Source organism: Dermacentor albipictus, chromosome 10, assembly GCF_038994185.2.
Source record: "Dermacentor albipictus isolate Rhodes 1998 colony chromosome 10, USDA_Dalb.pri_finalv2, whole genome shotgun sequence".
Lineage (NCBI taxonomy): Eukaryota > Metazoa > Arthropoda > Arachnida > Ixodida > Ixodidae > Dermacentor > Dermacentor albipictus.
In genome coordinates, this window is record NC_091830.1 from 50,950,837 (window position 1) to 50,976,946 (window position 26,110).

At 49.6% G+C, this 26,110-nt stretch overlaps 1 protein-coding gene across 6 annotated transcripts in view; it reads right to left on the bottom strand.

Moving 5' to 3' along the window:
• Positions 1-26,110, bottom strand: part of Prosap (SH3 and multiple ankyrin repeat domains prosap) — a 210,851-nt gene that overhangs the window by 49,689 nt on the left and 135,052 nt on the right. The gene's annotated exons all lie outside the window — the stretch shown is intronic.

Sequence of the window (26,110 nt, forward strand, 5' to 3'; positions counted from 1 at the left end):
AGTGCCAGACTGAAGCAATAGATAAAAACAAAGGAATCTAAGCGCATTAAACCAACGAGCCCACTGTCGAAATTTCCTTATTTATGCGACCGACCACACGTCGGGCGACCCCCCCCCCTCTCCTTTTTTTCGTATCTTTTCTTCATTATGTTTCTAGCTCTCCTTATCTTTTCAATCCCATCCTTCCGCAGCGTAGGTAGCAACCGACATTATGGTTCTCTGCTGAAAATCAATGCCTGCCCTTTTCCTCTCCATCTTTTTCTCTCTTTCACTTTTCTTAAACTACACATAACTGACACAAATGCTCCAAGCACGGCTTTTTCAGTTCCCAAAGCAACGCATTCACTGTAGGCACTCGACATATTGGATGTCAGTGACCGTTCGTTCTTCAGGACAAATGACGCCACGTGACACAGCGGCGCAAGATAGGTCCAAGCAACTCTTTCGAGAAACTCTCGGGCATCTCTTTTTCCAAAGCCGAAACCGAAACTTTACATTTATGTACAGGATCGCTCATACGAGAACAACGGCACAGTGAGCTCGCTTTCCAGCGATAACGTCTGAAAAACATTTCGTTTTGAAAAACTGGCGCTCATACGCAGATACGCCAACGGGCATCATGACTGGACCAAAGAAAGACAAAAAAAACTATCCTCCCCCCAACAAAAAGCTGAATGAGCCATGTACGCCGCCGAAATTCCAGAACAAGGGCATCGAATCGTTGCGGCAAGATACACGACGCCGAAAAAAAAACGGTACATCGGGCGGTCCTGCTGGCGGAGCCCGGATTACAAGACAACGTCGCTCACTCGCCGAACAAGGATGCTCTTAGGTTTAGAACAAAAGGAGATTGAACTTGGCGATACAAGAGCGCCGGCACAAATATATATATTGGACACGTCAGGGCGAAACGAGGAGCTTCCCACGCGGGAACTGTTTCTTCATGCAGCAGCGAAAAAGTGCACAAGAAACAATGGGCAAAGCGAGAGCGGAGACGGACCTTTCAATCTCAGTGAACGGAGCGCCCAGATAGCTTCGGTCAACTGGTAGGGCTGGACAGCTTCGAAAGAAGGCGGAATGAAGTTCTGCTTCTCTTCTGTATTGCTTTTGTTTAAAATCTAGCTACACTGCTTGCTTTCCCGTAAAGAAAAATAAATTTTTACTGCGCTTTGTCCAACGTTCTTTGCAGGTCCGTCAGAAACATCTCGGTTATCTTTCGAATCAGAATTCGAAAGAAGGACAGCTTCGTGTATAGGAATGTACGTACAAGTCGGGGCCTTTGTTTGGAGAAGAAACAAGGCGCTCTTGGCCTAAAACAACAAAAAAAACATAATAAAATTTGAGACGCGAGTATTTTAGGCAGGAGTGCTGAGTGAGTAAAAAAAAATACCACCCCCTGCAGACGATTATGTATGGCCTTAATTCGATCCGGCCGTCTCCGTTCATTTCAGGCCTCAAAGTCCGTTGAACTGCAGAACTTTTATGCAAAGATTATTAGAGATATACTTGACGCTAATGCCTGCATGTGCCGCCGGATCGTGTCAGAGCCAGCGCTGAGACGACGGACCAGCCATGCTATCGCCAAAATTTGAGCCTTCTGGTTTTGATTGCCTTTTGGAGTTATGCCGTTAGGCAAACTTTCTAAATACAAAAAGAATTCTTATAACACGAAAAGTAGTTCCCCTGTATAAGCGAGTGCTGCTGTCCAGATAACATTGATAATTAGGCCCGGGCACGAGTTATTGGGTGAGGCACATTGGGTGAGGCTATTGGGAGAGCAGATTGGGTGAGGGAACAAACGCAAGTTAATATCTTAGTTGAAATCAAGAAAAAGAAATGGGCATGGGCAGGACACGTAATGAGGAGGGAAGATAACCGATGGTCATTAAGAGTTACGGAATGGATTCCAAGGGAAGGGAAACGTAGCAGAGGGCGGCAGAAAGTTAGGTGGGCGGATGAGATTAAGAAGTTTGCAGGGACCACATGGCCACAATTAGTACATGACCGGAGTAGTTGGAGAAGTATGGGAGAGGCCTTTGCCCTGCAGTGGGCGTAACCAGGCTGATGATGACGATTATTATTATTATTATTATTATTATTATTATTATTATTATTATCATTATTATTATTATTATTATTATTATGGGCTAATTGTTGTCGCCGGAAATTCTGTTAAAATACGATTTTTTTTTAAACATAACTCAAAACTGCTGTGAAGTTGCAAGGCAGGCCCGGGAAAATAAGCGAACATATGAAAACCCAATTACCGAAGCAATGTTGGGAATTGGCAATACGCCAATTCGCCTATACGCCAAAGTACAGGCCCCTTCGAGACAGATCCCTGAAGCACTCGAATGTATACGATTCCGCAGCCGATACCAGTCTTTAATTTCAGTAATAACTTTGTTCTCCGAGAATTTCATTGTTCAAGCAGCCTTTTGGAACCTGCCCCTTTATTTCACGCCGGTAACTTCTGGTGCACATTGTTGTCAACTTTTTTCAGCGTTACTAGAGGTATACTCGCACTTCTCGGAGGTTGTGCCGTAGCTCATGATATATATTATCCTAGAAACACTGTGTTACGTTCTTTTTAGTACAGTGAGGACTTTTTGAAACTTTTTACTTATTGTAGGCTCAATTTTATCTTTCGGTAATCTCGATTTAGCAGCGATATCGCATTGCAATTTGCATCTATGCCGATATTGGCACAAGGGTGCCTCTTATCCCGTTATCTGAATTGGAGGTGCCTCTTGTCCCAGTACAGGAATGACAGACGTCTATCCCATTATTGGAACAGACGCCTCGCGAACAATTTCTGTAAAACCACAAGCGTCAGCGAACTTTCCTTCTTTCCTTCCCTCCTCTCTCTCCCTGTGATCTTTGTTTTCCCCTTTCCCATTCCCCCGGTGTAGGGTAGCCAACCGGACATTATTCTGGTTAACCTCCCTGCCTTCTACTTTTCTCTTTCCTCCTCCTCCCTTTCCTCCTCGCGAACAACCTCCCTTCGCAACTTTTGTCGCGTGCAGTTCTAGGACTCGACAACACTTGAGAGCAACCGAGAACGCATGCCCGTCTCGACGCTGGGGGCCCCCAAGTCCTCCAGAGTTGCGCAGTAGGGGCCGAACGACGCCCCACCTTGCGAAGTTCAGCAAATGCCCGCAGTGGTCCCGCAGTGGCGCTGCGGTCGCCAAGGGCAACGACCAACGTTCCGGGCCCCGCGTTCTCAGCCGAAAATCGATCCTGTAGCTGGCCCCCGGAAGGACAGGCAGGCAGCACACACGAGACGAAAAGCAAAAACAGTACGTGCCGGGTCCGTACGTCTCCCATTTCTTCTGCCAAACCTTTTCGCTCACTCAGGTCGGCTCTCGTTTTCGCCGGCGAGCACCAGCGCCCACCGAGGAAGCAGCAGCAGCGCCGCCGCTTTCGTATCGACGCGAAAAACAAACGTTTTCGCCTCTCCCCCCCCCCCGGGGGGGGGGGATTTTGTCGGGCGAACACGCGAGTTTTCGCCGCATTAGTGCTTGGTCCATATACATTTGCTTCTCGTCCGAGGTCTTTTCCCTTACAGTGTAGCAAGCCCTACTTGTGTGTCTCTTTTCCTCGCTATAGTTGAGCCTACACGCGGTCCGTTCTTTTGGTCTATATTCTGAATGCGCGCTTTTACTTATTTTTTCGGGCATACGTACGGGAGCATGTCCGTTGGTGGCGCCTTCTGTGGAGACGCTTTTGGCTTCGTTCCGTGAAAAATGAAAGAAAAAAAAGGAATTGTGCAGAGTGTTCCAGCGATGAATCTCGTGAAACGACGCCGCGTTTTCCCCGCGCATGCTTTGCTTCGTGGGAGGTGTGCGCGTTAAGGTTGTGGGAAGCTGTACAGTGTGAGACTTCCTCGTGCTACGAGGAACAAAAGAAGTGATGGGTGCTAGCGCAAAGTCACCGCTGCGCGGGTTGTACCTCGGGTTCTTTATTTCCTTTCATTACTTTTAATCATACGTTTTGACCCCCTTTTTTTTTTAGACGCCGAGGTACTGAGCAAGTTGCCGGGTTTCCTTCCTTTCTTTCTCTTTCGTTCTTTTTGTCTTCTTTCAGGGCAGGCATTGGTACACAGCCCCGCCTCACTGCTTCCAGCGATAGACACCAGATATCATCAGCAGCAGCAGCAGCATCATCATCAGCATGGTTACGCCCACTGCAGGGCCAAAGGCCTCTACCATACTTCTCCAACAACCCCAGTCATGTACTATATACCAGATATAGGGAGTTCCTATTCATGTTAGTGTTGACGCCCCCGTCATGTGATCTTGCATTTCTTTTGTTTTTCCAAGCGTCCGCTCACGGTAATGCTCTAAATGTAACCTGTCCCTCTAGCTCATTTTTCCTTTCAGTTAGTTACGAAGCATGCATGCACATGTTTTGTTTTTTCATGAATGTGTCCTTCTTCATGGCCGGCCGATGTGTTCCGATAGCACACGAACGCATCTGCCATCGACACAGTGTTTCATCATACAAGCATTTTGCTACGTCCGTATACCGCATTAACGCTTACGGAATACCGGAGAGGTAGAGTGGAGACACAATGGTGGTGGCGACATCTCGCGACTCTGATTTCAACAAAAAATACGCAGAACTATTACAGCAACGACCGACTATTTTCTACTTAGTGGCTGACGCAAAGGCGTCGAGAGCAACGTTAACCTTAACGCACCTCCCCCTCCCTCTCCTTCAGCTACTTTCTCCTTCGACGAGAAAACTCACGCTCGCCAAACATACTTCTAACGCGTTCTGGTTGAACGAGGTCTCCCAAGATCTCACCCACCTTTTGGGTATGCACCGTATTGCCACGGTTCCGGAAACGGCGGCAATAAGTGTAGGAACAGCACCAGACTCCTTACTGTTTTTCCTTCGCTACAACTTGCGTAAAATAACTCGAACACTAAATAGAATATTAATCTTATCGATATACGGAAAACAAATTTCCTCCTTCCCTGCAGCTCCAATTCTTCTGCGAACACCTCGGCTTCGGGCACCATTATCCACCTGACGGTTTATCCGCTTTTAAGGGACCTCCCCCCCCCCCCCCAACCTGCCCCCCGCTTGCCTCATTCTGATTGGCTGTCGTCGGTACAGCTGTCGCTCGCGAGGAGCTCTCGAACAAAGCACCGTTAAGCCTCGCAGACGAACAAGACGGACGGGCCTCGATAGCCCCTAATGTACCATTCTGTAGCGCCCCGATGCGATGATGCCCACAGTGTTTCCACGGCGTTAGCGAGAAGCGAAGACAGAGCCATTCGAGCCGTTGCGAAGTGCGAGCCGGGTACAGGAAAGAAATCGGGAAGACCGTGCGAACACAACCACTTCACTGTATAGCGTCGTTCTGCGGCGAACGCGGCTCGAATACGGAACGACGTTACCCCCCTTTCTCTTAACGGCCTCGGAGCGCGCCCGGAACACAAATCGACGCCGCCGCAGCCGCCGCCGCGGGTTGGCGCTGTTTCTCATTCATGGCCGCGCACGTGTCGTGTTGCAGGCGGTAAACTAGGGAGGCGAACGCGTCGGCAGATGGCGCTCTTCGCGGAAGGGCGAAGCGAAACCTGCCATGAGTAACTACTTAAGAGGAAAAAACGAAATCAGGAAAGAAACCATTTATGATAACTCAAAGGGAAGCTCATTACTTTTCGAAGCGAGATCAGGATGCCTTAGAACACGCACATATAAAGCGAGATATAAGAAGGAAGAAGAAGCATGTGCTTGCTGTGGTAAAGCTAGGGAAACTAAGGAGCATGCTTTATTAGAATGTGAAGACGTCTACCCAGCGGTCGATTTAGGCACCACTGGCCTCCTTGAAGCCCTTGGGTTCAGAGGGAGCAGTGGTAAAGCAAACATGTCCGCAATAGACATTAGTAAGAGGCGACTGGAGGATTGGTGGAAGAAAAGTAGGGAAACGACAAAAGACGGAGACGTACAAAAGCACAGTTCGCAATAGGGGATCAGAAAATTTCGGCGTGGTAGTTCATAGTGTTTTTTTGTGTCTTTTTTCATTGGTTAACCTAGGTAGAATATTAGGCAGCATAGTAGCAAGAGCTTGGTGGCGCAACCCACCGCCCCGTTCCAAAGGGGACGCTCATAACATCCATCCATCCATCGAAGCGGGGAACTCGAGAATGTCATCGAACTTTACCGGCACTTCCTTGGTTAAGCTTCGCCCGCCGCGGTTGCTTAGAGGCTAAATGGCGTAGCCTCGCTGAGGAAGAGGTCGAGGGTTCGATTCCGGACGCGGCGACCGCACGCCGATGGAGACGGAATGCAAAAAAGTACGCTGCATTGGGTACACGTTGAAGAGACCGAGGTGGTCAAAAAAAAAAAATAATCCGAAGGCACTGCGGCGTGCCCCGTAATCAAGTTTTCACGCGTGAAGCCCCAGAATCTTTTTTTCTTTTTTTAACGTCTATATTTCTGCATATTTTAGGCGAATCCTTGCGACAAGAAAGAGGTGCTCTATGGGGGAAGGGGAAGGGAACCGGTGCTCTTGATTCATTTGATTTTTTCTTTTCGGTTAAGCTTCATTGGTTCCGCTTCGCCACTTTCTATTCTCACTGTCCAGCATCGTCACTGTTAACCAGTAGGACTTGTAGGTCATTCTTGACTACTCAGATTCTCGTTTGTGTTCCTTCGTTTCCTTCAAACATTTAACTGCACAGGTGCCATATACAGTGCCAATAAATATTTTAGTTGCGAGTGTGAGCTGTGTATGCGTGTGCCATTATTTCTTTGTGTCTCATCATCGCGTGCGCTTCGCGTATATCACGCGTTAACTTGGCCAAGCGTCGATACCATCAGGTAGGGAAATTTCTTGCGATAATTCGAAGGTCGATTGCACTGTTCGAGATCAGAGGAGAGCATCTGAGAAGGCAGAGTTGCAGGGAAAAAGAAATTTCGGTTGAAGACTGTTTGTGCGTAACGTGTGGGAACGCTAGAGTATCCATTGAGAATTTTTCTGCACGGTAGAATATGACATACATCTATTCAGCGACAAATATGAAAGTAGTTGGCTTCCTCAAGGCTTTGGGTCGCAAGGGCCGTCAAAAGAACGTAAACGAATCTACGCTGAAAGTAAATACGAGGTGGGTGGAAGGTTGAGGGCGCAGAGAAATGGAAAACATGCGTTGCAACAGAAGGGAACTTTCTATTTTGAATATGCCACTTTAGCATATTAATATTACAGCATTGGGCGATAACAGAAGAGAGAGACAGATAAAGAGGAAAGGCAGGGAGGTCAACCAGATATCGGTCTCCGGTTTGCTAACCTGCACTGGGTATGGCAGATAGGGGTTATAAAGGGGACAGAGAGGATAACGTTAAAAACAGAAGCTTAAAAGAAACGACCTTGGGTCGCATGTGTCAACATTCCATTTTGAAGGGAATCATCGTCACCAACATAATCAGCAACAGCAGCGTCGAACGGCTGGAAAGAATGAAATCGAAAGAGAAAATATTTAGGTTAATTCAAAAGGAAACGCACTACTGCTAGAGGCCAGATCCCAACCAATTGTTTTCGGCTCCACCTCTACGTGCTATCGATTCCATTAATCGAAAAGACCATGGGCTATCGGCTTTTGGTATTGCATGACCTTCCGAACTAGTTTTTCTTTTATAGAGAATATTAATACGTACGTTTCTTTTTATGTAATCAATGCTGCTTTCTTTTTCTGTTCTTCCTGTATCTTCCTGTGCCTTCGTCCTTCTTCCCCGACCATTTTCTGTTTCATCGCTGGTTCCGCGGTCCTTGGTTTCCCCTAAAGTTTCATTGTTGTTCCACAATTTTCCTATAACCATATGCCGTCATCATTCCATTTAATGTAAAGTGCAGAGCACAAGAAAGAATACGGATAGCCGCTGTGTCCATGCTGTTTCTTGTCCACATCTACGTTCAACCTTGGTCCGTAAGCCTATTCAGGAAGTACTTTCCAAGAGATCTATTAGCCCTAACTTGCGTTTCCTAATTTTCCTAACAGCATTTCCTTTCGTTTTCGGCCCATTCCATTACTCCAACAGATCACCACTTAACGCGTCCTACGCATTGCCAGGGCCTGCTCAGTTCCACCGTTCCCTCCAACTATGATATCGTGCCAGACAAGTTATAGCTGTCTAATCAACTCCGCCATCTTTCCTGTCTTCCTGTCGTTATGCCTGTCATATTTAGTCGCATCTCTCGTTTCTCGGTCCCTAGGTTCAGATTTCCTGTAGATGTATCGAAGCACATTACCGTCCATTCATAGGTCAGCCGTTGGCTACAGTGGCGCCATTCAGCGGCGGACAGACAAAGCAGCAAGCAGACGACGCGCCGATGAAATCTGGGCTCCGTTAGCAGGGCGGTGCAGCGTACGGCTCATCGACTGCAACTGGGCCATCTGCCCTAGGTACTCTTTTTCTCGCGGCTGCGTTTCCGATAAAGGCGTGTATTGTTTCTCTGCGATTGTGTTTCCCGTTTGCGCTCATTTATGGCACGATGCTTCGTCGCACTGTCTTTCTGGAGCAAGGACACAGTCAGATGAAGAGAATTCTTTCTCGCTTCTTGGGCTTCTACCACGAGCCGCATTCGTATAAAGCACCTTAGATCGACTGATTATCCCCGTTCGAAGGACGGTCGTTATTGTTGGTTAACTGAGACCAAAACGGGAAATTTGGCTACTACAGAAACCATTATCTCTAAATCGCACCTAAAATACAAAGCACCAAACAAGGCATAGATGCAAAGAGTACACCAGAAATGACAAGAAAAAGGTTACCAAGCTCATTATCTGAAAAATAATAAGCGGCGCTGTAACGTTTGTAATTGTGGATGTGTAGCTAGCACGTGTGCTTGAAACACATTTGTGCTCCCTCTGAGATCCAGGGACTCCGTTCCGACTGCAACTTTTCGCAGAAGACATACACCCCTTCTGAAGCTAATTTTATATTGCTTTATTGCAAGGATGTGTTCGTGGTCGTGGCTTGCGCCTCACAGTGCTAGAGCACAGTTAGTAAAATTAAGAGTTGGCTCTGCGTCGGTGTGCGAACGCTTGTATCGTGAAGGACATGTGGACAGTCCGTCGTGCACGTCCTGTGGCTCCTGTGAGAAACTCGAACACCTTATAGTGGAATGTACCGCATTCGTCACACGATGTGTACTGCTAATCAAGGACTGTGGACTGACTGGACTCAAGTGTACGACCCTTGACGATTGCCTGTTTCCGAGAGGAAGTGCTGCTCAACGTGACCAGGGTCATAGGGTCTTGCTAACTTTCATGCAGAAAACTGATTTGGCCTCCTGTTTACAGACATTCTTCCCGTGTTCCTACTTTCGTTTGTCCGGGTCTTTTCCCATTTCTTTATTTCCTATTTTCTTTCCTATTTCTTTGTTTCCTACCTTCTTCGCCTCTTCTCTTTTCATTCCCTCCTCCTGAAAGAGTAAGCAGGTGTTGTGCCCCTCTCGGTGGCAGTTGTCAGCTTGATCGCTTCCTGTTTAATTTGTGTGCTTCTATGTTTCCGTATCTAATACTAGTAATAATAATCTTATAATATTTAACGACCGAGTGAAATTCGGTGTACATCTATGACATGGAGCACGCGGCGGCAAATACCTCTTCATATATTTTCATATCAATAAATTCAAACGCCCGATCAACGTCGATTAAGGGGGAAATCAATACTGATCAATCTGATCTAGCAGGCGGCAGTGAAACAAGCCGTCGATGTGCTATTTGTCGCTTCTGCGCGCACCGGCAAGCAAGCCCGTGGACATCGCAGATTACGAAAACCCAGCCACGCTGCCGCCCACAGCACGGAAAATATAACGTCGCAACATGGCCCCGTGCCAACGACACATGTCGCGTGACTCGTCCAGATACGACCTCGGGACAAAACGAGAGAAATTGCACAAAGAAAAGCAAAAACATAACGAAACCAAGCGTGGTTCCCAGAAGAGGTGCGCTGAAAGTGACGGCGTACAAAACAAAATGTACTAGCTTTCGGCGAAAGATCCCACGCACGAGTGACCCACGTACCTGCGGACGCGATACAGCAGACGAGTTACAGCAGACGAGATATAGCAGACGACACGTGCTGCCTTCTGCAACCAACTCGGGCGCGTGGCCCGGTGCATGTAGTCGTGCAGACGGTATATGGTATACAGCGGTATATACGCGTACATCGGTGACATCCGATATCGCAATCGGGAGGACAACGCGGATCGCTGTCGCAAGGCCGGCTCACGTATACAGCCGGGGACGACATCCGTCTCGCGCCCGCCATTGTGAGCTCGACACGCTGCGGTGCACGCATTCACGGCGAGAGGAGACGAACGGCAGAGAAACGTGTGCAAACGCGACGACACTGGACAAGGGTAGGGGCTTGCGCGGATTGGCGCGTCCTTCAAACGGTCGCGCGGGAGCGGACGCCGGACGACAGGAAGCGAGTCCGGAGAGAGAGAGAGAGAGAGAGAGAGAGAGAGAGAGAGAGAGGAACGTGTATAGGGATATCAGCTAGACGAGCGTCCGGTTAGCTACCCTGCTCTTAGGTAAGAGAGAAGGCGGTGGAAAGAGGGGGAGAGAGTGAGCACTACGCGCTCACAAGAGGATGCACAGCTGTTTCTACATACGTCTGCAGCAGAGTGCGGCATAACTTGAGCAGAACCAAAAACACCAAACGAAGGATGAGTTTTGCCGTTTGCAGAGGCGTAAGGTGTCAACAATTACTGAGGAGTGCATAGGCCTCGCATGCGATTGCACCTCAACATGTAATTGTACAGAGGGGCAACAGAATGTCAGCAGAAACGTAAGCTTTTGTAACGACTTTTGTGAGGAAATGGCTGCACTTGTTCCCGCTTCCCTTGTCTGTACAGGATTGCAGACCGGTACATTTTCTGGTTAAGCGCTCTATACCTTCCCTTTTCGTTCATTTACTCGATAGACAAACGTGCGACACTTGTAGATGCCAGAAAGAACCACTCCGCAACTGTTTCGCACTTTTCTGCGGCTCCCTCAATACAGACCGCGTTAGCTCGGCTGCACTCCGGAACGTTTTCCGAGACGGAAAACTCCGTAGGCCCACCTTGTGCAATAATTTTTCTACAATATTCAATTCCTGCTCAATGGAAATTCAAGTGAAAGTAACGGGAAGTCAGTAGAGATAGAGAATTACTTATAAAGTCGTTCTCGTGTAGGTTGGTCAATTGGACTGGCTACCGCACACGCTGGCCGTTGTACGCGTGTACATTCATAGCGCGGCGTTATCGCTAACGAAAACGGCACGCATTCGCCAGGCCACGTGACTTACTAGCGCTAGATTTGCCGATTTTGAGTTCGCTTGTTGCGTAGCTTCACTCACAGCGGTGCGACGCGTCGACAGCGAAAGTTATTATAAACGATTCTTCGAAAGGAGCAGGCTGGCACATCACGCGATGCATTCTGCAAGAGAGCTCTAGGTAATGCTTTGTACAGCTCTTGAGGCTCGAAAGGTGAAACAAGGTATAAAGAAAACAAATGCTTAAAAGAAAAAAGAAAAACGCTGCCTTCTATGTTGAGTGGGCTGAGTATATATATTTCATTTCTGGTCTGTCGCGTGCTCTCGCAAAAATATAAAAAATAAGACAAAGAAACAAAAAAAAAGGACGCGTATTTTCTGGCTCGTTAAACACGGGCACCGCTAATCGACGGGAGCCAACGCAGCGGTGCTGCAATCAATGCGCACGAAATTTAAACGCCTATAAACTTGGAAACGGCAAATGTTCAAGGTGCTTTTCCTCTTTTCCTTCCTTTTTTTTTTCTTTCGTCAATGCACGTTAGAACTACGTTTCCCTTTAAGCGTCAAGTGATTTGCGTGAACACAAACACTTCTGGTACTTTGTCGATCCCACCTGTGAGGTTGCGATTACATTGTAGCGTCACTCGGGCCCCATTTGCTTTACGGCCGTTGCTCCTAGCGTACACCCCGCTACTTCGGACGTGCTCGACCGCAAAAAAATTGTCACTTTTGTCGCAGAGTCCGGGCGGTTGAAACCATATAGCAAGTATACGTAAAGCACCTAAAGTAGGCATGCTGGCATGTTCGTGAGAATCGGTGAACAGATGGTCGCGGATTCTTCAGACAGCCTATAGTATATATGCACATATTAGTTGCGGCCGAATCGCATCTAGTCACTGAAGTCTGGTAACTGTTGAACTTTAGAAAGGTCCGACCAGATCCCGTCATCTTGCGATGTGAACGTTCCAAACCAAAGAGAAAGCAAGATAAAAAAGCTTCATTTTGAAGATTATATATCACGAATCTTATTTAGCCCGAGATTCCCCAGCATGTACGTAAATTCGTGAGGAAATCCATCACTCTGCGAACGTGGGCCGAGCAGCATATACACTAACAGACTTTTCAACTTTGAGAGCACCGAAAACCAACTCAGCAAGCACAAGCAAACACAGGTGTACACATACAGTGCTCATTGTTCTTTTTCCAGGACGAAATACTTCCGAACACGCCGCAGCTAAATTTAGTAACAACCTCCAATTCGTGCCAACAATTTTTACAGAATCGTGCAATTATAACAGGCAAGAGGAACAGGCATTTCTTGCGCCCGGCACCCAGTGCTTGAAATATGAACAAGGAGCACAATAATTCAGACACTAATTAAGGAAGCGTTATACGGGAAAGAGCGGAATGGCGGCCGAAACAAGCGCGTGCATGCGAGAGCAGCACACAGCGAAGACGAACTAAATTCCAAGCCTCGCGCCAGCCTCATTGTTCCCACGAGGCACACGGTCTGCACAGTCGAGCGCGCTCCAGAACAACGCGACGCAACTAATCGCGACCAACGGCAGGCAGCAAAGTCGCGTCGTTTAACGACAGCGCCTCACAAAAACTCCCCACTCGAAAGAGGCACCGCGATTGCTCTGGCCTCATTCTCAAGAATGACGCCCGAGGGCGCAGCGGTAGCACACCAGCCGGCCAAGGAGAGGACACTTTGGAAAACAGTCGGGCTGGGAAGGTGGGACTATACATATTCATATACGCCAAATGGTTATGCACACGCACCAATGCACGTCCGACCAAACGGAGCCGGTGAAAAGTCAACAACGGACGGGAGCTAATGTGGCGGAAGCATTCCTGCGGGAGTGTTTACCGCGCACGCAACGCCGGTAAACGCAGCGACTGCGGTATACAAGTTTCGTGGTCCACTTAAGCCCAGATGGGCTGCATAGACCACCCTCGGGGCGTAAAGACGGAACGAAACGCGCACGAGGGGGACAATGAGCGCGGAGACAAATGCGTGCGTGCCAAACCAGGTTCGTCGAAGTCTCGCATTGAGCGTTGAGTCGCACTGGGGTACTCAACAAAGTGCCAGCAGCCGTCTGTCGTAGAGTTTTATGCGAAGCATATTACTAGAGCTCAACTCAGCTCCTCAGGCGCGGCGGTGTCGCCTTCAATACCACGTGACACCTTGAAGTCACGACAGAGGAGAAACGGGGCTCCAACTCGCGCCGTCGCTCGAGAGCTCAACCCAGCTCCTCACGAGGGTTGCAATGTGGGCTTGTTGGTAATGCATCTTCAAGGGGAGTATGGTAGCGCGATTCAAAGACGGGACAAGAGAAGACTCCCCTTCGTCCTTCTGGCTTCAAACGGCTCTGTAGGACATTTCGAATTGATCGCTTTGAACAAAAAATTTTGCGCTAAGACGAAACGATTTCGAATTATTGCGCATGTCCACAGAAACCTTGTGCCTCCGCGCGCTTATAGAAAATTATGATCGCGTGGAAATCTAGGTAATAATGAACGCCACAGGAACGTCTAGAGTGATGAGTATAGGAAGACTACTTTGTTTAATCCACAGACAAATCCATAGCTAATCCATAATCACGGATATGTCATCCACAGTCTACGTCATCCATAGTCTATGTCATCTATAGTCTGTTGAAGATTACACAAACCCATGAGTATGAATTTGTCTAAGACAATTTCATAGTTGTCGATTTGTCATCCATAGTCATCCACAATCTTCGTCCAATCCACCTGCAGCTGAAGGATTGCAGCGTCAGAGTTCCTTGCATACAATAATCCATGTAGGGAACTATACCGGTCGTAGGTTTTCCAGATCCGTGTCCACAAAAGTGTTCTTAGGCTAGAATTGTTCGAAAGAGAAATTTTCTGTCAATCCTGAGGACGGACATACAATTATAGACCAATGACAAACGAACACTTGCGAACGAGAAGCTTTGCGAATTAGGCCCCTTGAGAATCGCAATACACATAACCGAGAATGCGAGACGTTTATGCGCGCTACGTAGGGACCTCGAGTTTCTTAAGCAAAGATGTCTCGCGTCCACTAGCTGTCTACTTCAAAGTTTCAACTGGTCCTGCTGTTAAGGGCCAAAGAGTGTGGCAGTTAAGTCTAGTAGGTGGCGCTCGCGTATGCATGAAGCTGTTTTCGATGTTGTAGGTCCGCCCACATGCAAACACAAACACACACACACACACACGCACATACTCACACAGACACACACACACACGCACACATACACACACTCACACACACACACGGGCGCGCACACACACATTTGAGCGCTTCTTTACACGTATTTCCAGTGGTTTAAGGTGTTCTAATGAACTGCCATCTTAATCGTCTGTGAAGTAACGATTTTATTGCAATGGGCAATTATCCAAGCAAACGCACATACATCTATTTGCAGTCTACCAGGTATATAGACAAGATTATCAAGATAATCACGTGATAACGTATACCAAACAGGCAAAGAAAGGGCTAAGACATCACGCGCATGCGCGCAAGCGGTAGAGTATACCACGAGCGCGTATCCCAAACGGCCCAGCCTGCAGCGGGCGTTCCCGAGAGTCCCTCTCCCTGAACGGTCCATCGGCTCGGTAACCGACAGCGCGCAGCGGAGCCATGCTTTAGGCTCCGTTCATCGCTCACTCGCACATATACACGCACGTTCGGTAGCGCGGGCTGACAGGTCGGGAGAGGCGCTGCTCCCACCGCCCCGAACACGTGAAAAGGGGCGCGTCGTCGTAATATACGCGCGCGAACCGCTCTCTGCAAGTGCGAGCGCGAAACACGCTTCTCGAGAGGCCGCGAGACTGAAGACAATCCAAAGCCAAACAAAGAGACCACGAGCGAGCCGTTCTTTCGCGCAGTAATCAAGTGCCGGCGATTGTGTGTGTGTCTGCGTGTGCTTGTTTGCGTGTTTCTGTTTGCGTGTGTGTGTGTGTGTTTGCGCGTGTATGTGTGTACATGTATGTGTATGCGTATGTGTGTAGCCAGCGTGCCTGACGCCGCTTAGCCTGGGCCCCACTATGTGCGTAGAGCCAGCGGGATAAAGGCCTGCCCGCCTGCCAACGCTGCCGGGGCACCTCCGGGAGGCTGAGTCTCATTGCGCGGTTAATGAGGATGTTTGGACCGGCGCCGTCCAGCAACGCGGGGAGATGACGGCCTTGCCCGCCCTCACGAGTCACACACGCGCGCGCGCGCACACGTATGCAGTGTACCGATGATCGCCGCCGCTGGAGCGGGAGCGGCGCTCGGCGCGCCGGACGGATGGCCGCAGCGCACGCCCCTCCCCCTTCTCTCCCCCACCAGCTGCCGTTCTCGAACAGCGGTTGACAGCGGCCACCATTTTCGATCTTAAGCAGGAGGAAAGGTTCGCTTGGCCGTTTCAAACGGAGCGCGCGTTCGGTATCAAACGTTCGGTATCTACGTTATTATGCACTATGAGTGTTCTCAAGACTGACGAGGGGGCGGTATAAAAAAATAGAAGAAACAAAAAAGAAAAGTCAACAACGTTACCAGGTCATTATGAATGGCGCGCAATAACAGAAAGAAAATGGGGAGTCAATAAAATGCCCTTCAAAGTAATAAAAAGAAATAAAGAAAAAAAACGGAAAGCAACGAACTTGTGAAACAGATTCGCCTGTAAAACAGAGGTCATGGGGTAAACTCGTGGGGTGTTCAGAGAGCTGTCCGCGAAAGAAGGCTGCATTCATTCGTTAATCGATTTGCAGATTTATTTATTTATTTATTTACCACGTAAAAGCAACATAGGGGCTACGATCGAGTGACACCGTTGTGGAGGGCTCTGCACTAAATTTGTCTCTCCGGGGTTCCTTAACGCGCATCTACACCTAACTACAGCAAAGGTTTTGCGTGCCATTAACATCGGTATCCGGCCGCGGCGGCCTGGAGTCGAGCCCGCGACCTCGTTCTCATCCGCACCGGACCGCCATAACCACTAAGCAACCACGCAGCTGGTGAAAGGCTCCATCTCCCCTTGGCCCAGAACAGAACGAACGACCATCATCGTATAAAACAAACGATACACCGACTTGAGGCGTTTAAGAGTGAACACACAACTGCGCAGGCGAGAAAAAAATAATATGTTTTCAACATCCGCGGTGGTGGCACGCAATCTGCGAGGCGCAAATTCTAGGCCCGCGAAACGCCGCGCACCCCCCCTCCCCCCCCCCCCCTTCGAGACCTTGAATACAATCTAGTCGGGATATAAATGCTGCAACTCCAAAGGGCACCTACAGCTGTAATTTTTCTTTCTCTACTTCTCTCTCTTTCTCTCTCTCTCCCACTCTCAAGCACTTGTAACAACCTAAGAGCGACAGACGTGGGAGAAAAACATCGACCATGCAATTCACGACACCAAACGTAGTACGTGGTGATATGCATCTTTTCGTCATTAATGCAGCTACAAACGTCCAAGCCGGCATGCGCGTAAACGGCTGTGCTGCAGAAGGTTTCGCGGAACACGAGCACTTATTTTTACGACTCGGTCTCTGCCACCATTCAAAAACAGTCGTACCTGGTCTGTAAGCAAGACGGTGCGGGTTGTACTTCGCATGCGACGGCAGGCTTAATTAACGCTGCCTGACATATGCGCGCCGTGTCATTTGCGTCCGAAGCAAAGGCGCAACTCAATGTGCTGCGAATAAGCGTTCACCGTCGTGTTCACGTTGGCTCGCGTAGCGAACGAGAATTCATAGCGCTTCAAATATGTCCGTATAACCGGGCGGCGGAAACTGAACAGACGCGTCAAAATATTGCCGAAGCCAGTGATACAGTGCTACCGTTGACCACAGCCAGCCTGTACGACACATTCTACCCATTACTAATATATCACCGACCCTCCTCTCCCTCCCACTTCCGAACATTTAAATAGTTCAAGTCAAAATCGTGTGTATCCCAAGGATTGTGGGAATAAGCTTATGTGAAAGCTTTTGTTTTCTTCATTGCTGTGTGTGTGTGTGTGTGTGTGTGCGTGTGCGTGTGTGTGCGTGTGCGTGTGCGTGTGCGTGTGTGTGTGTGTGTGTGTGTGTGTGTGTGTGTGTGTGTGTGTGTGTGTGTAGTAACGCCGTGTGTGTGTGTGTGTGTGTAGTAACGCAAGTACGTACTCGCTGGACAAACAAACAGCTTCGTTTGTTTAGTTCGTCTGTCCGCGCACAGTCGAGTTTCGCGCAATATCCATTTGCAAGTACGTACTCGCTGGACAAACAAACAGCTTCGTTTGTTTAGTTCGTTTGTCCGCGCACAGTTGAGTTTCGTGCTATATCGAAAAGTCAAGAACAAGAAAAAAGAAAAAGAAAGCGTCCCGCAAGAAACTGCCACCGACTCAATTCTTGAAGGCGCGCGCAGGGAGCGAGATATTACCGAGTCACGAAAAATCGTGAGGTTCGCTTTTTTTCTTTCGCCTTGCCCCAAACTCGAAGACAAAAGCAAATAAATGTATCAACAAGCAACAGAAGCTTTCAGTTAAGTGCTTGAAGATGCTTTTTACAAAAAAAAAAAGAAAGAAACAGTTCTATAGAAGACGAGGAACTCGGATGCCTTTCACGCGCTTTGCGACCGCCTGAATGAGAAAGAACGCGTGCAGCGTCAAAGCGCTAAGTAGCTGCGCAGTTTTCAGTGTTTGACCTCCAGTCAAAGCCTGCTCAGAAACTCGCGATCCAGAACCTAAAGAGCTTTGAAAGCCAAGCACACACCAACTTTGAAACACACACACAAAAACATTGCATAAAACAAAGGGGGGAACATAAGACTGTATCCTTCAAGACACGGGTCTCAAAACACGGAGCTCCTGCGTTAGCACGCCGTCTTCTTTGTTCAGGAGGTTCGACTTGGAAGGCTTCCTTAATTCATCGGGAAGTAAGCGTCCATGACGTTCCCGAGATCAACTCGTAAGCTTGGATGTAGTTCAGACGGTCGCTACCTATGAGTCTCGCCTCGGATTATCCAAGCGTAATCGGATCAGTTCTTATCGCTCACACGCCATCGCTGCCGCATTAAATCGCAACGTCAAATACGACACGTTAGAAATGGCCACGTCGCTTATCTTTTCCCACGCAAAATCACTAGTGATGCCTCTTTCTCCTCTAATCGACCCTGATCCCTTTCGTTCTTTCGTCGATAACGCGTATAATACTTTTCGCTCTCTCCGACTTTATGGGCCTCAGTGCCCAAAGGGTTGTTCGCGCAGCCTGCGCAGTGAGATAGTCTCGAGTGGGAAAAGACTCGAAACTCTCAAAAATTTAAGGGTCCTAACGGTTGTGCGGATTCGTTCGGGCAGATATAACCATCTCTCGAGCTGCCGAACCCGACAGGCAGTGCCGATCTTGACAAAAGGAAATACTAATAAGAATGTAAAAAAAGCCCTCCTGTTTCGTGGAAAGCATCGGATTCGTTTTTGAAGTACGGTCGGATAAAAGTAAAGAATTAAAGAACTCCCAGGAGTGTCTCGTTTGTACGTGAACTTTATAAATGATGGCGCCTCTACTTTACCCTAACCTTTGCTCGTATTACGATGGTTGCTTTGAACACAGTTATCGTGTTTCAAAAGAGGGGTAGCAGGCGCCCCCATACAGGCACCATCGTTTCCCTAAATACAGTTAATAAAAAAAATCAAGGAAGCAATCACTGTACCGAAAACAAGACAGTATAACCTTTTTCAGTCGAGATGCATGGTTTTTTTGTACATGGTGTCTTCTTTGCAACTTCTGTCCATGGGCGACAAATATATATAGATAACCACAAATAAACCACAAATATATATAAAACCAAAAAACTACTCAATGCGGCTCTACGTACTTAAGTTCAGTGCTCTGAATACTTCTGGGTATGTGCACCCGTGAGCAAAAGTAAAAGGACCAGAGGCTCACCGAAAATAACAAACAAGCAAACAAACAACGTAAAGTTGCACATTCATGGACGGAGAAGAAAATTCGACTTTATCGCGGAAACCACCTGGCCAGGATACTTTAGCTAGGGGGAGTGCGTCCACTTTGGCAAAAGCGCCCCACCACTTTGGACAAGTGATAGCGAAATATTATTTCCTTTTCGCTTCCTTTTAACGCATGCCGACGATTACTAAACTGTTCAAGTATTATGGGCCGGTCAGTCAGTTATGTTTTATAAAAAAAAACGTGGCATGAATGACTTCGCATTAAATCAATATTTCATTACTCTATATTTATAAGTGTACACTGTGTAGAAACTGTATACAGCCGTGTTCCATATGGGCTGAAACAGGATGCCCGTGATCGAAGGAATTCCAAGGATGCCTGGAGGCGTGGATGTTCAAAAGAAAACGTTTAATGAATACCAGCAGTTGCGGCAGTTCGCAGTTCTCCAATGTGTCCTACATCGTCGCGCCGCCGCTTAGTCTTGGAGACCCTTCGACCACGAGCGCCGCGTGTTATAGCTCACATCGAAACCGACTTGGAAAGCAAATTCCTACCACCTTGATTTCAGTGGAGCCTGCAGCATTCTTGGAATGAAATCACCTTACTGTTACACATATGTACGTCGCCGGTCCATGCACCATATATTCTTGACCAAAGGGGGGATGCGTCCAAGAAAAGGTTCGAGATAAGCGTGTTGTAATAAGGCGAGCCATATATTGGAGGGCTCTTGTTCACTGCTCGAAAAATAAAGCCGCCTATGTGTGCACCCTCCACCAATCGCGCGGACAGCCGTGAGCCAAACGGTATACAACGCTACAACAACGAGGCCGAGCGTTCCGACACCGTTTCCATGCGCCTCCAATACAGCCAGCGGGACACTAGTTCCATTAGCGAAGGAAAACTAGGCTTCAATCCGCGGGCTCGCGCGGTTCCTTGCTTTTATATGTATGTCGCCAAAAACGCACGTACTATACAGAGGCGAACAAGGCGCACCCGCGCGGAGACGGAGGGAACAAGAATCGGGACACCTGCGCGATCGGGCGCGCTAACGCGTACGCTCGTTTTCGCGGAAGCATAAACGCACCGTCCGACGCAGGGGACCGCCGCGCGAAGAAACATATTCGTCCGCAGGAAACCGACGAAAAGCAAGAAAGCAATGAAGCTAGGTTCCGTGTCCCCCATACACCCTTCGCTATGCGCGGTGCGACCACTCCTCCGGACGCCGCACGGCAAGCCCTTTTCTCGGCGTTTGTTTTTGTTTTGCCGTCTTTTTTTTTTCCTGCAGCGCTGTAGTTTGAGTCATTTTCGACGCCATTTCCTCGTCCCCGCTTTGGAGACTGTGTTGCGACGGGTGCGGAAACGCATTTGTGGACGCCCACCGGTAGCATTCATTTTCCGCGTTAAGTATATACCACTTCGCTTCACCGACAAGCTGCACCGAGGGCTATACTTTATCCACGAAGCGCACGTCGCGGCTGTGCTGGGCGCGTCTCTGCTGAGAGAGTTCACTCTTCTGCCACGAGACAAACCACGTGGTTACGAGTGTGGCGACACCTTCGTCAGCGCCTCCGGACCGCCCTGCGATGCTGCCCGTATACTGCTGAACGATGCGCATCACAAAAAGCTGCCGCCGAAGCATGGCACTCCGCCTACGATGCCCCCCCCCCCCCCCCTTCGTGTTGTTGAACCACACTAACAGACGCCATTACACCTGCACATAATAGAGTTTTAGCAGAGCGTTTTCGGTCCGCTTCGCTCAGACCGGCCCATCACAACAATTGGCACGCAGCCGCTCATCAAAACGCTACCGGGAACACTGACGCGCGTGCGCACAGCACACTTAGCGGCAGCGGAACGTGGGACGCTGACCACGTTCCGCTAGGAACCTGATTTAGCGGTGCGTGAAGGGGCGTGTAGTTGCTTTCGTAATCGTTTTACCGCCAAGCTGAGAGCACGTCAGTGGCGTCTCTGGGAGACGCGCTTGTTAACTAAGCGAAATCAATGCATTCTATGCAGCCACCGGCGCGCGTGAAACGTGTGCGGAGCGGAGCGCAAGCAAACGCTCTGCTAAAACTGTCTAATGATTTACGACGTTGAGTAGTGTTGTCTGACGGCGCATTATTCGGACAACCACGTTCCGAGATTTTTGCGCTACTTCGCACAGATTACCCACGTGGAACGTCAATATGTGCAGGCTCTCGCTACACAAGTTATGATGTTAGCGTTGGTCCCCAGCACTCATCCTGTGACCACTCCTGTCTCCGATATGTCTAGGTTTGCTCGTGAATGATACCCGGTAGTGCTCGCTCTAGATAATGACATACATTCGCCGCGGTGGCGGATGGTACTTAAATACGGACGCAGTACCAGTACTACTCGTCCAAATTAGAACACCACTATAGATGCACTCACTCCTGATACTCCATTGAAGAGGGTACAAGTCAGCATGCACGCCATGACAGTTACACCACCCTTTGCTTCCCCGTCGACTACTTCTTCAGTCATTGGTACCATTGCGCGACTGGTACTACCGGTCTGGCACCGAAGTACTGGTAGCTGGTGCCCACACCTCGCTGCGGACGCGAATGGCACTTCGCGGAGATCGCGATCACATTACAGTCACACTGGTTCACAATCCTCGGCCAGGGAACCAAAGCGATGATCGCGATACAACACATAAGCGCTGGATATACTGCGTGGTTATCGACGATGCGCACGCAGTGTTACTCACGCCGTGACGTACGGTCCTCAGACGGTGACCACTGTTGCTCGATGCACACCGTCGCTTCTCCGATCGAACAGGGCGCCGGGTCTGCCACATTTTACCGAGAAAAGAAAAGCTACTGAGGTACCGAAGGAACGCGGGTTGTTTCGATGTCTTTTTTTTTGTCGTTGTTGCGGTATAGAGGCGCATGACGAATCAATGATTGCTCCGCGCACATTGGTTTATTCGGTCACACGCGGTGACAAGTGGCATCACTCGGCGCGGAGTCCCGCTTCCCCCGCCCGCTCCTGATTGGACGACGAATACCCGGCACCGCTTTGCGCAGTAGAGATGCCTATTAATGAGGAAGTGCGCCGGCGCCAAAGCGCTGGCATTCATTATCCCCCGTCGCATACGCACGCTTCCGCCACCGGTAGAGGGCGCTGCGGCTGCTGTCGCACGCAGTGTAGCAACGGCAGTCGCCCTGCCTATTCTGGAGCCACGACGCACTTCAGGGAATACACACAACGCAAAGAAGCAAATGCATGAAGAAACGCGAAAGAAAAAAAAACGACAATGAAGCTTTGATTGTAGCATAAAACTGTTTCCCAGAAAAAGAAATGTAATAACTGAGGCTTCAGCCTACCAGATGTAAGCGCTGTGCCTCAGCTGTGTCTGTCAACGAGCGTCACTCGAAACAAACGGTGCTAGCAAAGGCAGCATTGGGCACCAGTCGGCAACACGTCACGTTCGTATCAGGTGCGATTAACTCGTGAATCGCTGGCAAGCACTACGGCGGCAACGATGACTTCCACAGTAATCAGATTAAGAACCAAGTACATTCCCTTCTTTGCTTAATCGTCCCGTCTTTCCGCGCTCTACTTCCGCTTATAGGCCAGCACCCGCTAGAGGAAGCTCGTGCAGCGGGACATGTAAAGTGACCTTACGGCCACGCGGGGCCAACATCCAACGCCAACGATCCCAACCCGCACCCAATGACTCTGCGACGCTAAACGCTCTGCACGCAGCCGTCTTGACAAAAAACACACATGGCGTCTTTAAGTACACGCCTGCTCCATCCGCGCACGTTGGTGTACGTACGTATGGGACACGGTCTAACGGGCGCGAATGACCGGCCATTAATGCGCTGGGCGCGTAGCGCCGTTGGAATCGATTTGTTCCGTCAGCGACGCACGTAAACGCTACGCAACGTCTCGGGAGGAGTTGCACTCAGCGCGACCAGCGTTGGGAACGTGCGAGTCGTCCGAGCTGCTTCCGCGTTACCGATGGAAAGGGTGGATCGCCGTAGCGCGGCTCACCGGCAGCGCTATCCCGACGCATGAGTCGACGGCCCCCGAACACTATTTAACCGATGGTATATTATTTGAAACACTTCGTTCGCCTAAACTTATTCCCTTTCGGAAGCTCGCCCGTTCTTGGAGGTAATGGAACCCATCATCTATCATTCGTGGTGGGTCGTGGTAATGGGCAAGCTGGGTATGTCCATGCTGGACCATGCTGGAATGCCGCGAATGCTCATGGTGGACTATGCTGGTCGTGACGGGCATGGTGGTCGTGGTTCTCCATGGCGTGATCTCGGCCGTGGTGGGTCGTGGTGGAACGCTGGACGAACGGTCGATCCCCCTCCCCTTTTAACGCGATAGCGTTAAGGAGCTCGTGTCGCAGAAAAGCCGGTGTCGTCGGCGTCGGTGTCGGGTGTCGGCGTCGGTGTCGGCGTTTGCGGCGTTGACCGTGAGCGATAAATCACGGCAGGCGCTTCATAAATAAAAAGCAACTTCCAAGATTGGCCCGGTGGGAATCGAACCAGGGTCTCCGGAGTGTGAGACGGAGACGCTACCACTCAGCCACGAATTCGATGCTTCAAAGCGGTGCAAACGCGCCTCTAGTGAATGCGGTGTTGCCTTCGAAACGAGCCGTGGAAAGTTATACTGCGGTGTATATCGGTAATTATGACCATGTAACGTACAGAAGTCACAATTGCACGAGTTGCGAAGTGCGTTTCCGCTGCATTTCTTCTGCGCTTTCCGCACACGCAGAGCCATCTTGCGGCAAACACAGAAGACCCCCCTCCTCTCAATGTACGGCGCTGCCCCGACAGGAGGCGCGCCGCGCGCGCATTGGGACCGCTGCCAGGCGCGTCGCGGGACTCCCTCTCCCCTGACGACGCTTCGCCGTGCTCCCGCTTTAGATTACTATCTATCTCTCTGCCCGTGCCGATCACGACGTTTGGCTGGCGTAGATCGTTTCCCCTCCGAGACACCGAGTTCTTTGGTTCGTTCCGTTCGCTCGGGCGCACGTTTCGTTGCCGCGCCGAACGCTGCGTTTTTTTTCCCGCTCGCAAAGCGAAAATGAACGCTTCATTGACAAAGTTACGCGCTAGAACAACCTTCCAAAACTCTTCATTAAGGCATGGTAAAGCCACTAGAAACACGTTATATGAGGTGGCTAGTTGAAAAAAAATCACCCGTCAAAATCGACGCCAGGCTGAACTCCTCCCCTAACTACCTTGGCATTGTATTCATAAGTCTAGTTCTTAGACCCCTATTGTCCTAATATCAGGTGCCAGCTAATGGTAATGTTGGACATATTATTAGCAAAGAAGGCAGGATAAAGACAAACAGCTCCTACAAGCGAACAGCTCAGTAAATTCGGGCCCGGATGAGTAACCGTTCCCATGGTTGCTGGTGTGCACTCTTAATCAAATCGCACTTAGGTCGTAGCTATACAAGTGGTAAATTTTCTGCAAGTATCCTTTCACTTACTCAAAGGGAACGACGTTAAACAAAACCGAAAAAATACGTGGAATGGTGTACGTGCATTTTGCGATTTTATGTGGATTTCACTTAGATGAGTACAGAATACGTGCAAAAAATGTTCTACTTACAGCTCGAACGTAGATAGAACTGTAGAATAAAAGTGTAGCGACTAACAATGCGCAAAGGAGGTTTAGAGGCCACGCGTATATCGGCGCGTCATCGGCATCGCTGCGCAACAAAAACGATCGCGTTCACGAGGCGCTTGCTCAAGGCTGAGACCAACGCTCTCTCTCGCCTCGCCACCTCTGATTACCCGTGATTGACGGGCAAGGTGAAACCGGCGCGGGAGGGACCTCGACGAACAGCAGAGGCCCCGGGCCGTGCGATAAGCTGAGCAGCTCCCGACACACGGTGAGCTGCCGTCGCGGGCGGCAGCGAGTGACACTTGAAGCTCACAAACTTTCGCGCTCGTGTACGCGGAGCGTCAGATGCACGTGCAAACTGACGCCCCCAATCCATTCCTACGAAATTGACAGCGAATGTGCAAACGTAGACATTCACTTTGGGGAGCTTCGGATTCAGCTCCTCTTTTCACTACATAGCGAAGTGTAACATACATCCTTTCCTAGCTTCCTCGAAGAAAGATTGTTGTTGTTGTTATTGTTGTTGTTGTTGTTGTTGTAAAACACACTACACATTTGAAAGAGAGAAAATGAGAATACAAGCAGCAGGCTGCAAACTGCCACCGGAAGGATGCTTAACGCAAGCCCCAGCCAGCGAACAAATAAGCAAGAACCGTCACCGAGTTCCGATACTGCACTTATCAGCCTTACAAACGCTCTGATTTTGCGGACCATTCCCGCTGCCTTGCACACTTCACGGACGGGCTGGCGCACCTAACAACGCGGAAGTACCTATAAAGCGTGGACAGAAGCCCCTTCATCACGAAGATTCCCCGGAAGCAGGCTGACAGGACATGAGCAACTGGCGGACAGCTCTTCAGCGGCTATAGCTATCAAACCCCCGGCATGGGTGTTACACGAGATCGCACTCAACGCTGGTCTTTAAGGCTTCTCATCGAGGACGGTGCGAGGGGAGAGGAGGAAGGGGGTCCCCCTTCTGCCTGGGTGCGGGGGCTCGGAGGGAGAGCTATATATACAAGCCTGCCGTCCACGAAGGTCTTCTGCCAAACATGGCCCCGCGTCGGGAGGCTAAGAAAAGAGCCGCGAAAGAGGTGCGGGGCCTAGCTATTACACGGCTTCTGCAGGAACACCATCTGCACTACGCTGCCGTGCCTAGGAGGTAACATTACCTAACTCGGGAGCGACACGCGGGAACGGAGAAAGCATTTTTCTGCACCGCATCAACGACTCCGGATTTGATTAGGATGGTTGCATTTAAAAGGAAACGT